Below are 7,191 nucleotides of genomic sequence, written 5' to 3'. Positions count from 1 at the left end.
CCTCTCCCATTCTTGCAAGACACTCCTAGCACGAAGGGGCAGGGGCAAGAAAACACAGCTGAACTGCTGGAATTTCCAACAGAAAACAGAGGGCCAAAGAAAGCAAGAGAATCTGACATGGAATTCCTACCATTTTTTTAAAACTTAATTTACTACTTCCTTTTTCTTTCATTGCCCACCCATTTCATATTGTGGAGGTCCAGTTGCAAATGTTGCTCTCTTTCCATCAATAAATCCCACATTTAAATAATGTTGTGCTTTGTATGACTGGAACACCTTACTTTGTATGGAAGCATTTTTCCATAGCTTTTTCGTTTTTTAACCTATTCTGGGTTCAAAAACTAAAGTGATTTTTTTTAAGTTGGCTCCGCACCAGGGCTTTACGGAAGTCTATTACTATACATGTAAAACTTTTAAAAACATCTTGTAGAACCTGACTTTTGGATGCTAGCAACCTTTGGCTTAAAGGTTTTTATTTATTTTTTAGACTTATATTCAGCTCTCTATCCAGCCAGAGCCAGGCTCAGATTAAAAAAGAATTAACCTTACCTGTATTTTAGGTCTTTATTATGCCCTGAGAGAGTCAGCGTGGTGTAGTAGTTAAGAGTGGTGGATCTGGAGAACCGGGTTCAATTCCCCACTTGTACACATGAAGCCTGCTGGGTGACCTTGGGCCAGTCACAGTTTTATCAGAACTCAGCCCATGCGGAGGCAGACAATGGGCAAAAACGCATGGTTGCTTTAGCCTCCTTTATTCCCTGTTTCAGCCAGGATTTAGCCAGAATCGAACACATGTTCGGCGAAACAGATGCGTTTGATCCTGGCTGAATCCTGGCTGAAACAGGGATTAAAGGAGGCTAAAGCGACCACCTCTGAACAACCACCTCTGAACAACTCTTGCCTTGAAAACCTGTGGCTCATGAAAGCTCATACCCCTCCAGAAATTTTGTTAGTCTTTAAGGTGCTACTAGACTCTTGCTCTTTTCTACTGCTACAGACTAACACGGCTACCCATCGTGATCTGACTCCCAGTTTTAGGTATGGTGAAGAGCTGTTACAGAGGATAACATCAAGTTTAAAGGCAGCTACCAGGACCATTCGATTGAGTCCAAAATAAATGTAGGCATGGGAAACTTATGCTAAGTTAGATTTTCACTGAACACAGCACGTTTTGTGGATTTTCTGTGGGTAGGCTTGTTAAGCAAGGCTTCCAGATATGTTATGTTGTAGAGACCAAGCACAGTCCTAACCAGTCCAGTTTAGCTGGAAAAGTGTCAGTTCTTCTGAAACTAGCTATGCCTTACTACCCTACAGCTAGGATTATATTGTGTGTTACATGCTGTACAGGAGATTTTAACAGTTTGTAGCAATGGTGATTTTTCAATGCGATTGCTGCATTCTGTCCTTAGCTACACCTCAGTTGCTGTCTCACTTCCCTCCTGCACTCCCACAGTGTGATGTACAGCTGGTTATTGGTCAGTAGCCATGTATTGCAGCACTTGGGAAAGGGCAGGTTGTAAGGGTGCTTTCGCACGTTCCAAATAATGCACTTTCAATCCACTTTTCAATGCACTGTGCAGATGGATTTTACTGTGTGAAACGGCAAAATCCGCTTGCAAACTATTGTTAAAGTGCATGGATTGAAAGTGCATTGTTCAGTATCTGTGAACATGCCCTAAGATAAATGGCAGCATCGTGTTAGATCTAAAGATGAAAACCTATGAATTTCCGTAATGGTTCAGATGTGATCTATTTAGTGGCTTTTGAAAGCTCACAATGGGCAGTGATGAAGACAAACTGAAAAAAAGTGTGTGGGGGGGAAGAAACTCAACCTGAAAGTAGAACGAAACCAAAGGTGTTGAGCTAAACACTACTAAAATATCAACAAATATATCTGTTTTATTATGGTGCACAATTATGTTCAAAACACAGGGCCTACAATGTAGGCTAACTAAAAACAATAAACATTTACATACAACACATTCACAGTTGATGTATATCTATACAATGACCAAACTAAGACCAATATACTGATTGACTTTTTCATCCTTGTTTTTCTCTTTCCCAAACAAAGCCACACATAATAAAAGGTAACCATGCAATTTCAATATTTTTTTTAAATATATATATTTTGTATAAAAAGAAAAATCTTTATGAAAGATATACTAATTGACTTTTTCATCCTTGTTTTTCTCTTTCCAAAAGGGTTTAACATATTTTTTTACCTTGTATTATGTTAATGGAGATGTCAGGATGTGTATTATATAATAATTTTATGTATGACCACTGAGGAAGGCCTAGATAAGGCCAAAACACACCTGGTCTTAGTTTGGTCATTGTATAGATGCACATCAACTGTGAATGTGTTGCATGTAAATGTTTATTGTTTTTAGTGCGCTTACATTGCAGGCCCTGTGTTTTTAACATAATTGTGCACCGTAATAATAAAACAGATATGTTTGTTGATATTTTAATAGTGTTTAGCCCCACCCCTTTGGTTTCGTTCAGTGATGAAGCCAGTAATTCCTATATTACTTATTCCCATCTCCTGGTAATCCAAGCTCTGTGGTTCCATTTTTAGGCATCCTACCTATTGACAGACTGATCCTTCACAATTTCCCCCTATTTTTTCAAAAGCCGCTGTGTGAGGGGCCAACACTGTATCTTGTGGCAGTAACTTCTAAAAGATGTCCTTGTGTTTCATGAAGAAGCATTTTCTTCTGCTGCCTTCTGTTACTAGGTGAAAATGGATCCAAATTTGGGATTCTAAATTCGACCATGTCCCCAATCTATGTATTGATATTATGACACTTGTTTTATATCCAAAGCATTACCTGTTAGTTCCTTACATTGACTTTCTTCCCTGCTGCTGCACTCAGAGCTGATGTCATTGGTCCAGGTGAGCTTTTTTTCTAAGATCCCACAATCACTTGCTTTGGTTTTTGTAACCAGTTCAAATCCTTTCACTGTATATATGAGGTTAACATTTTTGTGGCAGTGTGCATCACTTTGGAGTCTTACTGCCTATCCACAAAACCAGGTAGATATTTTTGAGTTCTTACAGCCTACTTGGGGATAAATAGTTTGTCGTATGTAACCAGCATGGTGTAGTGGTTAAGAGCAGTGGACTCTAATCTGGAGAACTGGGTTTGATTCCCCACTCCTCCACATGAAGCCAGCTGGGTGACCTTGGGCTAGTCACAATTCTCTCTGAACTGGTTCAGCCCCACCTACCTCACAAGGTGACTGTTGTGGGGAGGGGAAGGGAAGGTGATTGCTAGCCGGTTTGCTTCTTTTTTAAGAGACAGAGAAAGTAAGCATATAAAAACCAACTCTTCTTCTTTTTCTTCGCTGCCATAACGTGGAATCGGGAATAAATAATAAGTTCATAGAAATTCTTATACAGATCCTTGCTCAACAGAACTGTTATCTTGTGATTCCTGTCTTTTAACTATCCCACGACAGAATTTGCCCACTTATCCCATAACCTCTTTTCACTTGAAGCCTTTGGCAAGGGCTTTGCTGAAATCAGGTAGATCATGTCCTTATTGCAACCCACAAGCTTGTTTGTCCACTCAAAGAATTTTATAAGGTCAGTAAGATATCATAGTAGACCTAATGATTCTTCCTCCTGGAAGCATCTTATTTTATATGTTCAACAGTTCTAGCCTTAAACACTGTATGTCATTCTATTTTGCTTTCAAAATAGTTTAGGTGTCCACAATATCTTCCCCATGTAGCAAGCTAAATGCTATAAAATACTGACAACAGTATTTTAGGGTGAGAACGTCCCACCATAGGTTCATATTATATACACCTTAAGTACAAATTATACTGTCATCTTGAAACTAATCCATGTGTCACACAAGTGTTGCCCTCACAGTGATGGGCTTGTGTGGTTTCCCTGTGGCTTCTAAAACAGTACAATGGCAACAAGGTTTCCACATAACTGGTTTCCCCTCACTTTTTCTGTCCAGACCCCATGACCATTTCTCTTCTATCACCCCATGGGGTTGTTTTTCAGAAGCTGACCTCTGAATTCTCCGTTAATTTATTTTTAAAGTAAGTCTCTGGCCCCTTTTGTTGCAGAGATATGCCTTTCCCCTAATATCTCAGCAACGGAAGAGGTCCAAGACTCGGTTTTTTTTTTAAAAGGAAGCTGGGAATGCAGGGAACCTAACAGACAGATTGTTATCATAGTATAACAATGTGTCAATTTCCAATTAAAAAGGTCCTCTGCTGGGGTGTGTGTGGAATAAATGGCTACCTTGGAGGACTGGGGCAGGGAAGATCTGGCCTTTCCCATCCACATGGATGCTCCCTGGCTTTGCTGTTGACTTCCCAAAACATCACATCAAAGCAGGTTTGGGAATGATTGCACAGAAAATCCAGGAGGTGCATGGAAGCACCATGATGCTGTGGGGAAGCAGGAAACAAACTACTTCCTGATTACATCAAAACGAGGGTAAACAGCTCTTCGGTAAATGGCCCCTGTGTTAGCATTTTCCACATTTTTTTGCCAGTTGTCTCATAGTAATTAGGACACTAGATGGCACTAGAATACTTTCAAATATCACCGCTGGGAGTTTTGCTGTCTTAAGGAATCAAGATGATCACATATGGACAAAAGGCACACTGTAGAAGCTACTTGTGCTATAATTAATAATAGCTACCAGATGCAAATAATTGCTTAAGCATTTCAGTTTGTAGTTGAATCTATTTTTTTAATTGGAACAATCCCTGTGAACAGGTGTTCAGCTGATAACTTTTGTTATACACCATCGCCATGTGCACAGCTATGATCCAGGCACTATGTTCACTTAAGTCGGGTGGGGAACCTTTTTTCCTCCAAGGGCCATTTGGATATTTATAACATCATTCGCGGGCCATACAAAATTATCAAATTATCAAAATTATCAATTTAAAAATTAGCCGACCAATCCCCAAACAGGCAGTTGCTGCAGATTACACCTCCCCCCCCCAGGACAGGCAAACAGGCAGGCATCCAACCGGTGGCGCACTTGCCCACCTGGTGGCACAGGATGGTCTGTTGCACTAGCCGGGGGTAGCTGTCCAGCCGCACACCGGAGTTGCTCCTGCTCTGCATGGTCGGGGCCGGACTCTATAGCCAGCTCCTGCTACCTCCGCCTGCGGGGTGAAATAAGGACACACTGGCTAAGAACTTGCCCCCCTACATGCATTCTGACCCTGCCCCCTTTAACCCCTCCATTGTTGTCACTTCCACCCCTAGCCCTATTGTAGTACAGAGGGAATATGTTTCTCCATGGCTTAACACAGTTCCTTGGGGGGGGGGAAAGGTTCCTTTTCTCAGCAAAACAAACTCGCAGCCGCCTTGAATAGAGACTATTCCTGTCCGTGGGAGGGGGCGGATCACCAGTCTTAGATCCTTCTGAGCTAGAGATCTGCCAGGACCCACAAAGGGCCAGACCAAATGATTTCTTAAACGGCCCCCGGGCCTGACATTCCCCACCCCTGACTTAAGTGCATATGTTGCATGAGTTAAAAAGGCTTACAATGCCACCTATATAGGATTTAGGGATATTTTAATCCATCTGATGCAGATACTATAGAAGGCCTCTCTAAACCAGGAAAATAACAAGAACAATTTCAAATTTAAGCATCACATCAATGGCTTTGGGTACATTAAACCTGTGACCTATACAAGTTTTGTTGCTGTATTTCTAAATGTGGGTCAGGGCTAGCAGCATCAGCCTAGACAACTGTAGTGCAGACCTATTATAGGAGTTAGTGTCTTGAGGACCCTCTCCCCGTTTCTGGTGCAGCAGTGCAGATGCAAATTGGGTGTAGCGGAAGCTGCTATCTGGTCTGGAAGCAATTTCTGATCTTGAGGGTTCAGCTGGCGATGTTCTTGCACCGTTTTAAGGACAAGTAACTCAAATGGGAACTGAAAGAGGAGGACTGCATCAGCTCTTAGCTTAAGGGCAAAAATGGTGAGTCAACATAAACTGTTAATGCACTAACAGCACGATAGGTTGCTAGACCAATCAAGATGTATTTTGGAAGCAATGTCGCTGATGGGCACATGACCATTATAACGCTTCACGAACACATGAAGCTGCTTTATACTGAATCAGACCCTCGGTCCATCAAGGTCAGTATTGTCTACTCTGACTGGCAGCTGCTCTCCAGGGTCTCAGGCTGAGTTCTCTCACATCACCTTCTGCCTGGTTCTTTCAACTGGAGATGCCGGGGATTGAACCTGGGACCTTCTGCATGCCAAGCAGATGCTCTACCTCTGAGCCATGGCTCCTTCTGTTACTGGTCTGTACTACTCCAAACCTGAAGTGGGGGACCGAATTTTCTCAATGCTCATTCATAAATAAATCTCCGTGGACTTTCATAAGTTGCTTTATATTAGAGAAGAAGTCTAGGCTGAATCTTCTTGACATGCTACCTGTATATGCAGGAGTTTTTACAGGAGGAATCGTTTAAACAATTGATACATAATCCAGATACTGAAATGACTAGCAGTGCCATGTGATTTCTGAGTAGCAGCCTTCTTGGAGGAACTTGAGTCTCCCTATGAAGCTGTCTGCAAGTCCTTAGGGAGTTCTGCCTTAGTAATTTTAAGAGTAGAAGATAAAAATAAGACCAGTGTGGTGTAGGAATCGGAACTGAATTGTGTTTGACCCAAGTTCAAAGCTCTGGGCAGTGATGAGGCTCACTGGATGACCTTGAGCAGCTCATGAGGACATGAAACTGCCTTATCCTGAGTCAGACCCTTGGTCTATTAAGGTCAGTATTGTCTACTCTACTTCACGGTAGAGTCCTTTCACCAGCTACTGGTGGTGGGAAGTGCCATCAAGCAGCAGCCAATCATGGCAACTCTGAAGGGTTTTCAAGGGAAGAGACTTCAGATGTGGTTTGCAATTGCCCTCCTAGCGACCCTGGACTTCCTTGGTGATCTCCCATCCAAGTACTAACCAAGACTTAGCTTCTGAGATCTAATGAGATCAGGCTAACCTGGGCCATCTAAGTTAGGGCCACCAACTATTACTGGATCCTTTTAATTGGAGATTGTACTCTGGATCATCTTTATGTGAAGCAGATGCCATGACCATTCTCACCCTCTTGGGCTAACCTATCTCACAGTCCTTGGTGGTCCTTGGAGAAAGTGGGAGAGCCCAATTGTCTCATTCTAGGTAACCA

Source organism: Euleptes europaea, chromosome 1, assembly GCF_029931775.1.
Source record: "Euleptes europaea isolate rEulEur1 chromosome 1, rEulEur1.hap1, whole genome shotgun sequence".
Taxonomy (NCBI): Eukaryota; Metazoa; Chordata; class Lepidosauria; order Squamata; family Sphaerodactylidae; genus Euleptes; species Euleptes europaea.
This window is presented reverse-complemented; position numbering follows the sequence as displayed.